Source organism: Syngnathus floridae, chromosome 20, assembly GCF_059516105.1.
Source record: "Syngnathus floridae isolate MCC-2025c chromosome 20, RoL_Sflo_1.0, whole genome shotgun sequence".
In the NCBI taxonomy this organism is placed as follows: domain Eukaryota; kingdom Metazoa; phylum Chordata; class Actinopteri; order Syngnathiformes; family Syngnathidae; genus Syngnathus; species Syngnathus floridae.
In genome coordinates this window covers 8,574,867-8,585,892 of record NC_142432.1, presented here as the reverse complement: position 1 = coordinate 8,585,892, position 11,026 = coordinate 8,574,867, and positions in this window count along the sequence as shown.

Sequence of the window (11,026 nt, the reverse complement as noted above, 5' to 3'; positions counted from 1 at the left end):
GTGATGAAATCCTGTGCCACCATACATCCCCACATGTGCTCCTCAAATATTTAACCTGGCCCTAACATAAACAGCGCGCCGACTCAACCTGCTGCGTTACAAATCACGTCGCGGACAAGTCACACAAGGTCGGATTAATTCATTGTTCTAATCAATTTTCCCCATCTTCTCATGGCTGTGATTGGTTCTTATCGATATGCTTGCAGCCCCCCCCCCCCCCCCCCTTTTATTTAGCTCCCAGGGTACAACTCAAAAACAGAGACCGTGACTGGATTATGTGAGCAGGCTAACAGGTGAAACTATATATGGTAGTCCAAGCAGGCACTGGGAAGCAGATTTTGACATAGGCAAGATTGTGCCGCCTCATTGCCAAGTATAATAGTCAGCATAATAAGAAACACTTGTTCCTCAGAGTGAACCATCCGGTCGGCCGCCGAGCAAGGGGGTTAGGGTTAGGTGTTGTATTGTGCAGTCAAAAACAAAACAAAAGTGTGAATATTTATTTTTTTGAGAGAGGCGGGAAATGAATTGAGGCCAAACATCTACACCTTGCGGTTAGTTGCACACAACTGGCATCCATGTACTGTCACGGAACAGGCGACCAAGTGCAGCACGATCCTTTATTGAAAAAAGGGGGAAGGGGAAGTGGAACGTTGGACTTGCGGTCTGGCTGGCGTGGCTGAGCAGCAGAGCACAGCGCGAAGTCGTAGTCAGAGGCAGGCAGGTGGTTGAGGCAGGCAGCTATCAGAAGCGTGGTCAAAGGACGAGCAAGTAGTCGGGGCATGCAGCGATCAAGGCGTGGTCGGTCAGTTTACAGAAGCAGTTGGCAACAGAGATCATTCAGGGGACAAAAAGGCAGTGGTGTCACAGGCAGGGTAAGTAGACGAACTGACAACCACTGGCAGAATACACAGAGGTTAAGTAGGGGACCTAACGAGCTGTAGCAGGTGCTGGCAATTCCTTGATTGGGGCTTGGCTGGAAGTCAGGTGACGCAAGAACGTGACATGTACAGTATTTGACAGTTCATCATCACTTTACCAGAAAAGCAACATAGCAAAGTGGCGGAGAGAAGATGAATTTGCTCTCATTCATTCGTCATCATTGAGTTATCACTAAGTGACAACTTGGCAGTATTAGCGGTGAGTCGATAAGGAATCAAAGTATTTTTTCTTCAGGCTATAGCGGCAGTCAGTCAAATGAACTCGGCGTGTTTTCCCACCTTGCATTACCATGGTATTGAAGGTGAGAAGGCCACATTGGGAGCTTTATGCTTTTGGAGGTTTGGTGTGAGGGCTCCATTTTTGGATGGCAGCACTGTACTAACAAACACTTGCACCGATATGGAACAACTCCCAAAGCCCAAAACTGTACCCGTTGTGTTTGGGTCCCTCATGAGTCAGACTTCTCCGAACATGTTGCACGGCAGCAAAGCTAAATATTTTCTCTGTGGATACAAACGCCTGTGGAGAAATCCAGTGAGATCTTTACGCTTAACAACGTGAATGGAGCTGTGTGAGAAAAGTGTGTCATCCTTGAGGGGCTGAACTTGCCCAGTCCTTAAAAGAAACAGGATTAGGTCAGATGTGAACAAAGACAAATAGTCGACCCATCCATCATTTTTCTTTCTGTCCCTTCATTTACGCCGCCCAGTTTCAGGTAGCAACTCACCAAAGCCAACTAAATCCAATCATTAACTCACGTAAGCAAAATAAAAGTCCGATAGCACTGGAAAAGTATATTATTTTTGTCTCCTCTTATTGAGAGAAGCAAAAGTGAATAACCAACAGGTCAAATGAGGTAAGAGGAAGGATTGTGTGTCAAGCAATTAAATTTGTTTGGCTTTATTTGGCCTCACTTGTGGGTGAGCAGTATTTGGATTTTGGGGCGGTTGATGTATTATGATGGATAATTTTATTACCATTGCACATAATCAAAATGGAGCATTACTGTGCAAATACAAGCGAGGTTTGAATTTCTGTCACGCTCGACCTGCGTATGATGCCTCAAATGTCACTATAGGAAAAATTTAAGAGCAAGAACTCATTTTGGCTGGTGTGAAATATTTTACAATCTTTAACTATGAAAAAAAAAAAAAATCATCAGCTTCTGATGCATCTGTTCCGCATCAAACAATCCTCTGGGGGAAAAAGTGTCCCAAAGCTGTCCCGATGATGCGAAACTAGAACAGTAATGTGACGCAGTAAAATGAAAAAGAACACCGAAGCGAGACGCTCTTTCACGTGCTTTCACGTGCTTCCACGCGCTTCCACGCGCTTCCACGCGCTTCCACGTACAAGCGGTTTCTCCGAAGCGAACGTAAAGCGCTAGTACATCTTGTGCTAATCAAACAAAAACAAATGAAAAGCTCTCAAATCATCACGGCTTCGAATGACTAAAGGCTGATAATGTACAAAGCCTGTAAGGAGAGCGAAGGCAGAAAAGAAGGGAATGTTGTTCCGAGGGCCTTGCTCGTCTGTTCTTTTACGTCACTTTAACGCCACCCACTGCTTTTCCCTCTACGTATGGTTTCCTCGCAGGAATGTGTTTCCTTAGCCTGTTCTTGATGACACGGGTCATCATATTGACACCGCACATGCTGGGAAGAACTGGAGCGACAACCCTGAGGTGGATTGGCTTTAAGTGCTGTTAAGTGAGAATTTAGGATTTCTGCTCAATTTCATGCTTATGTTTTCGATTTATGAACCATAAATTCACAGGTTAGCGAATACTGAATATATGGTGTGAAACAACGACAATATTTCAAGTTACCTGTTTGAGATAATCACATCCAGATTTACCTGGACACATGAATTATTTGGAGAATCTACTCATCGTGAACAGTTGGAATGGAAATGAAGTGAATCGGCGGCTAAAGCAGAACATGCTAGCTCTTGGATTGTCACATAGATGCAACTTAAATGCGTCTGAATGCCAAGTTGAGATATTTATGTCCACTGGAGTTGTGTCTATACACTTTGGTGTCTATCCAAACTTTGCAGCGTGTTTTAGAGATCAACGTTAATGCGTGTAGCACTTGGCCCTGGGAAATAAGTGCTGAATTATTTATTTATACACACACACACACACACACACACACGCACGCACACACGCACACACACGCACACAACTGCTGCCGTGAAATGCTAGCTAACCATTGGCTATCTATCGTGCCAACTGCAAACACAAGGAGCACCTATCTGATAGTCTCATCATCACTAATAATGCTTGATATCAAATCCACATAGACCACACAAGTCAATGTAAAAATAAATGATTAAAAAAACTGAGTTTAAGAGAACAGGGCCTCTTGTAGTGAGACTGACTCGCAGAAATTTTGGTGATGATGCTGCATCAGCACAGACTGACTCCATCTGGAATCACTCTTTTGACTCTGTGGGTCAGAGGTGAAAGAGAGGATGCTGAACCGTGGTCCATCCCATAATAAGAACAGACAGATAGCATGAGGGAATTTGAGTTGACTGGTTTCAAAATCTGCCCTGCGAATGGCTGGCAGTGTGTACGCAATAGTGAGCAATGTCCTAAAAGAAAGAAATACACATGCACCTGTCATTAAACATGCTTGCGTTTGCCTTGTTGCTTCTGGAATCAGTAAGAAAAGAGATTGCGTCATCTTGGCTTGCTGGAGGGGTTACAATGGGAAAGTAACGTAGAACAAAAGACCAAAGCATCAGAGCAGGCTAACTGAAACACCACATTGAAGAAAGCTACATTTTGTGCTGCTACAGATGCCCCATGCACACACAATCACTTTTTAAAACAGCTCAAATATGAGGATATAAAGTGGAGGGATCACAATCGGGAAATGTTCACAGATTCCTTTTGTGGCCCCAGTTTAACATTTCCCTGGCTCATTTGCTCCAAGCTAACAAAAACAGACAGTAAGACGAGAAAATGCCCGGTGCTAATTCCAACCATGTGCCGCCATCTTTCTGCAGCACTTTTTCATATGCGTTTACAAGGACAGGAAATGCGCATGGGCTTAAAGAATGATGCGATACGTGTGCGCTGAGCAGCTGCTACCATTTGTTTTGGCCCCCCCCAGTTTAGTAAGACAGACAAATTTCCTGGTTGATAACAAGCGAGTTCTGTCAGTTTTGGGAAAAGAGATCAGAACAACTTTTTGTAGCTACAATTTGGCTTTTAGGAGCTTTAAAACAGCTGTCGTTTTGCCGATGCAGGATATGACAGAGACTACTTTCAACGCACAATATTTTTTTCTCTCTCAGATTTTTGGGTTTTCAATTTCACAATCATCTGTCTGTCCATTATACAAAGTTCATTTGTTTGCGGACGAGGGTTGCAGACGTGTCTACAGCTGAAATCTCCATTCTCAGGGAAACAAGGATGGGCCTTAAGATCAAATACAGAAGCATGTCACTTCAAAAGTAGCACACGGCAGCGACATACTGAGGAATTAGACATTAATAACGCGCCGTGAATGTCATTGCCATGGAATTTTTACCGATGCGGGCTGCTCCATGTCATTTTATTTATTAAATTAGATGGCAACAACTTTGTCTTCCAAATTGGTGACGCAGCATGTGGCTCATTGCCCAAGGTTATTTTAAATGCTCTGTTTCATCTCTAAACAATTGTGTACGTTAACGATTAAGAGACATTTTATGTTTAGTGGACGTGAGATTAAAATATATATATATATACGTATATTAAATCAAATCTCGGTTTTTGACCACAATCCGTTCCAGAAGGCGGTTCGAGAAGTGAATCAGTTGAATTCCGAATCTATTTTTCCCATTAGAAATAATGGAAATTTTTCTAATCCGTTCCAAGGCAAAAAAAACCCCGCCTTTTTAAAGCATTTTTTAATTTGCGCATTTTTGTCCGATCGCGCAACTGCAGCGCACCGCCGAACGCGCAACCGTAGCGCGCGACCGCGCTACTGCACCGCGCTGGTCGCATTATTGTGACAGAGCCGTCGCTGAAATTTAGAAAATATTTTTAAAGTCCTGATGTACTTTCCAAAATTTAAGTGGACCGCAGTGCGCAGGGAGCTTGATTTGGTCCAATCGCGCAACCGCAGCACGCCGGGCGCTCGCTGTCGCATTGCTTTTAGAACGTCTTTGTGTTTTAGGATGGCTTTACTGCTCCTACTTGCTTTTTTTTGAAGAGGCATGATTAGGTGTTAATACAATCCTCAAAGTAAGGAAAATACAATAACGAACAGAGTCAGTCGGCAACCGGGCCGCGCGTTCGGGTTTTCTCTGGTCCTTTCGGCTCACCTCGCGAGGTTCGACCTCGATGTGATAGACGTTTTTTGCATGATTTGAATGAGGCAAAATAACATGCTTTTTCTCTCGAATTATAATCATTTGTTTCAGATGTACAGTAATTATTTTCTGTTTAAAAATTAAAATTGGTGTTCAAAAAGTCGTTTTTCAAACTTGAGTCTTGAAAAAGAGGGGGTCGACTTATAATCAGGGTCGTCTTATATTCGGGCCAATGCGGTATATATACTAAATACATATTTATATATACACATATGTGTATAATTTATTTATTTATTCATTTATTCATATTATTTATATTTTTTATATATATACATATATATATTTTAAAAAACTGTTGAAACCCGTGGCCAAGAAAAAGTAAGAAATAGACAAAACAAAAAAATATCAACCACTCTACTCAATGGGATGAGCACTTATTTAGGCCACGGGGTAAACGTTTTACTGATACAAGTAGAAGGTTTACTATGGGGAAAGATTTGGCAGGGTGGGATTACAAAACATTCCTGGAGTGATGTCATGTTTTGAATGGTGCTCATTATTGGCCTGGTTCAACTTGATGCTGATGTTTTGCTTTCAGTCGTTTACATTTAAGAAAGATAAACACAATCGCATGAATATGAGGAATAAATTGCATTGGAGTAAATCAGTAACAAAAATATATTTTTTCTTGCATAAATATCCTCTTGCAATAATTTCATTAGAAAACGACTATTTCCTCCCTTGCGTGATCGGGGAATTAAACCTCAGGATGGAACATGGCCTCTTTCTTATTTGCGCCATAAAACTTGGTATGTTTGCATTGAACCAGAAGAGCCTTGCTTGTAAATTCTTACAGGCGATGCCACCTGCTGCAGCGGGTTCCAGACCCACGAAGAAAAAGGGGGCGCATGGCTAAACACGCCAGCTCACCTCCTTTCCAGAACATAAACAAGCGAGCTTTACTCATAAAAGCAAAATTTGTTGATGGTAACAATGTGCTTCGGGTCGTCCCTGTAAAAACCAAGTCGGTTGAGGCCCACTAATTGATTGTTATTGAACAAAATATGAATCTTTGGCCGGTCATGTGTGACGCACTTTGGAGGAGCTGGGAAACGTAAAATCCACTGGCGGGAACAACGAAGACATGCGGCCAAATTGTAACTTCCAGCAATCCGCGGGGACTTGTGCTTCATTGTACCTTTAAATCCATCACTTGCAGACAACATAGAGCCCAATAAGGCTTGAATGGTTCTGATAAGACGTGGCCAAAACAAATAGGCCCGCTGATGTCATAGCAAAGACAGCCTATACAAAGGGAAATGCGAGGATTGCTCTCTCATAGGCATTAACTCTAAACCGTGAAAAAAAAAAGTGATATCCCTAGACAACTTTATATTATCGACCTATTGAGGTCTGCTTGCAGTACTTTTCGTGCCTGGACCTGCCACAGTACTCATGCCAATCATGTCAAGGACCTTTAGTGTATCTTTCGCCGTAATTGGTGGTGAAACAAATTGGCGGTGCCCACACCCACAACGGCGCAAAGTGCCCTTAATGCTCAGGTCTACAAAAATACCAAAACTTAGTCTAGCTCGCCCCTGCGCAGATTTATATTATGCCTCATGTCAAATTTGCGAGTAAGGGAGGTGTGGGTGTGTGTATGCTTGGATGGGGAGGGAGGATGGGGGAGGGCCACGTATCCTCAGAAAAATGTTGCTTAGTTTGGGTTTCTATTTTTGACATGTTACATTCCATTGCTCACCCCCTCCACACATTCACCCATCTATAAGACATTTTGATGCTCCGGCCTTGTAAGATGGTACTGAGGCGGGCTTGTGGTCAAACACAGGCATTTCTCAGAGTTCAGATGTCAGTTGCGAGTGAGACAGACAAACATTACAAAAAAAAACCAAAAAGAGACTGAGACTGCCAAAACTTAAACAACCATTATGGAGTTTTACAAATGCATTTACAGGTTTTTATATATAGGACTGTCTCAGAAAATTTGAATATTGTGATAAAGTTCTTTATTTTCTGTAATGCAATTAAAAAAACAAAAATGTCATACATTCTGGTTTCATTACAAATCAACTGAAATATTGCAAGCCTTTTATTATTTTAATATTGCTGATTATGGTTGACAGCTTAAGAAAACTCAAACATTTTATCTCAAAAAATTTGAATATTTCCTCAGACCAAGTAAAAAAAAAAAAAGATTTATAACAGCAAAACAAAATCAAACATTTGAAAATGTCCATTAATGCACTCAGCACTTTGTTGGGAATCCTTTTGCACGGATTACTGCATCAATGCGGCGTGGCATGGAGGCAATCAGCCTTGAGCTCATTTGCATAGTTGGGTCTGGTGTCTTTCAGCTTCTTCTTCACAACACCCCACAAATTCTCTATGGGTTTCAGGTCTGGGGAATTTGCAGGCCAATCGAGGACAGTAATGCCATGGTCAGTACACCATTTACTGGTGGTTTTGGCACTGTGGGCAGGTGCCAGATTGTTTTGGAAAATGAAATCATAGAGCTTTTCAGCAGACGGAAGCATGTAGTGCTCTAAAATCTCTTGGTACACAGCTGCGTTTACTCTGGACTTGATGAAGCACAGTGGACTAACATCAGCAGCTGACATGGCTCCCCAAACCATCGCTGACTGTGGGAACTTCACACTGGATTTCAAGCAACTTGCATTTTGCTTCTCTCCAGCCTTTCTCCAGACTCTGGCGCCTTGACTTCCAAATGAAATACAAAACTTGCTTTCATCTGAAAAGAGGACTTTGGACCACTCTGGGGCTATCCAGTGCTTCTTTTCCATAGCCCAAGTCAGACGCTTCTTCCGTTGTCTTGATTTCAGAAGTGGCATGACCATGGGAATACGGCTATTGTAGCCCATTTCCCGGACACGTCTGTGAACAGTGGCTTTTGATACCTGGACTCCAGCTTCAGTCCACTGTCTTTGAAGCTTCCCCAAATTCTAGAAGCGACTCTTCTTCACAAGGCTGCGGTCATCTCTCTTGGTTGTGCAGCGTTTCCTGCCACGTTTCCCCCTTCCAACAGACTTTTTGTGGATGTGCTTTGAAACTGCACTCTGTGAACAGCTTGCTCTTTGAGAAATTTCTTTTTGTGTCTTACCCTCCTGATGGAGGGTCTCAATGATGGTCCTCTGGACAGCAGTCAGATCAGCAGTCTTCCCCATACTTGTCATTTAGTTTACTGAACCAAGCTGAGTGTTTTTGAAGGCTCAGGAAACCCTTGCAGGTGTTTCGAGTTAATTAGACCAGTCAAGTAATTAGTTGAATACCCTACTAGTATACTTTTTCATGATATTCTAATATTTTGAGATAGGATATTTGAGTTTTCTGAAGCTGTAAGCCATAATCAGCAATATTAAAATAATAAAAGGCTTGCAATATTTCAGTTGATTTGTAATGAATCCAGAATGTATGACATTTTTGTTTTTTTAATTGTATTACAGAAAATAAAGAACTTTCTCACAATATTCTAATTTTCTAAGACAGTCCTGTATGTCTGTCTTGCAAAAACACTAAAAATTAAAAATCTGGACAAGCAATCACTCCACAGTTGGGACTACTGAAGACTTTTTCCAGTTATGCCTTAACGTGTGGACATTATCACAAGGTGAAAGAACTCCAGTCATTGTTGCCTGAGTGGACGTAAGAAGATTTGAACCTTGCTTAGTTGGCACTTAGAAAGAGCTTTCGCGAGGTGCAGGAATCACGGAGGAATGCTCCAACTCGCAGAAAATGCGTTCAGAGTGCAGTGGTGACATCCGGAGAAGTGTACCATTCACTGTTAGCAAATTATTATGTGGGATTATTTTATGTCCGCTGAGAGCCTATTAGGGCCATATCAAGGAGCTACCTGCCAGAAAACCACGTACAATAACACAACTGATACTATTGTTACTCCCTTTCAACACATTTGGAGCAGTAGCCTGTAGCCTGCCTAGTAAAACAAATGTTAAAAAAAATGTTTACAAACCCAAATAAACTATTAATGCTGATAAAGACTTATCATATATTCCCTACAAGGGATGTGTAGAAATATTGAAAAAAAATTGCGACACCTGGGAGCTTCGAGCAATTTTATTATTTTTTTTTTTTTTAGGGGGGGAGGGCAGTGCCCTTGTGGCCCCCAAAACTAGCGCCGCCCGTGGGGGTTATACAGGGTGATGATTCTGTACTGTTCAGCAATTGGTATTGTCGACAGAATGGGAAAACGTATCATTGATATTGTATAATCACTGCCGTGTATGCAGTCAAAATAGTGCAGGAATTTAATTTTGAATCCAAGCGAAACCCAACGAGGGCACACTTTGATCCGATTTATTGAATTAATCAACTCTGCTTATTTCTCTTTGGACAAGGGTGGAGCAAAGGCTCTCTCCTAAACTTATTGGATGAAGTTGAAACTTTGTAGTCAACAAAGTCTCGAGAGAGCCAATAAAGCATTTTCTATAACTATTGTGATGTTCTACAGACTCATTATTCAGCAGCTTTCGGTGGAAGGCGGCTTCAAGTTAAGTGACCGGACTTGTCGCCAATGTAAACTACTCATGACATGTCATTTTTCCCCCATAGCCAAGAAAAATCAACTCATGAAGACATCCAACCCAACCACCTCTCCAAAATGAACCGTATTCCATTAAAAGAAGAAAAAAAGCACATTAAAATACTATTGAGTCACATTTGTTGTATTTTGTATCCACATGCAGAGCCCTTGTGGCTTTCCCATGTGCTGCTGTTGATGCCAGCAAAGTAGCAATAACTGTGGGTGGAGGGCACAATTTTTTTTGCCAAATATGCGCACTTTGATTGCCGCCGGAATAGATGACTGATGAGATTTACAGTAGTTACTTGAATTCAGCTGTCAAACATGAGTCACATTTTCCCTTCCGCGGGTATTAGTGGGATTTACATCACTTTAGCGTTTTGACTTGCACATTGCCATCAAAACTGGACGTTGAGAGGCCTTCATAACGGGGAGAGCAGATGCATGGGGAAAAAAAAAAGTTTCTCAAAACAAAGCGGTATATGCCCTAATTATCCTGCTGACAATATGATCATAAGCCTAAGTCATCGGGTTCACTTGACGCGTGGGCCAGCAATTGGAAAGGGAGGAACATCATCTGGGGCCTTGAAGAAGTGTGTGTGTGTGTGTGTGTGTGTGTGCATGTGTGGGTGTGCGTGTGTCGGTGTGTGTGCTGTGTGTGTGCGTGTGTGTGCATGGGTGTGTGTGTGTGTGTGTGTGTGTGTGTGTGTGTGTGTGTGTGTGTGTGTGTGTGTGTGTGTGTGTGTGTGTGCGCGTGCGTGGGAGAGAAAGTGTATCTTGAATTTCCATTCATTTCTTTTGTTCCCAGCCTGTGTCTACAATACACATTACATTAATCTAGTAACACGAGTTATAATAGAGATCAGATTGCGGTCAGTGGATGAAAATATTGATAACATGTGTGAGTATTACTCCAAATACTTTACAGATGCAATAATGCAGTGTAACCAAAATACGGACAGAGATTACTCTATAAAAAGGATGTTAAGTATTGATGACGTATAAATTTAACAGTACTGCATGCGTCGTACTGTGAAGTGTCTCTAATATTTTGGCGACCCACAAAGACGCTGGTGACCTTTGAACCCAGTTATATCTTGGCTCGGCTGTCATTCCGAATCAACTTGTACAGACGCAATGTCTGACCGCTGTCGTATTATGTCACTAGTTGTAAGGAATTAACAATAAGATTAATTG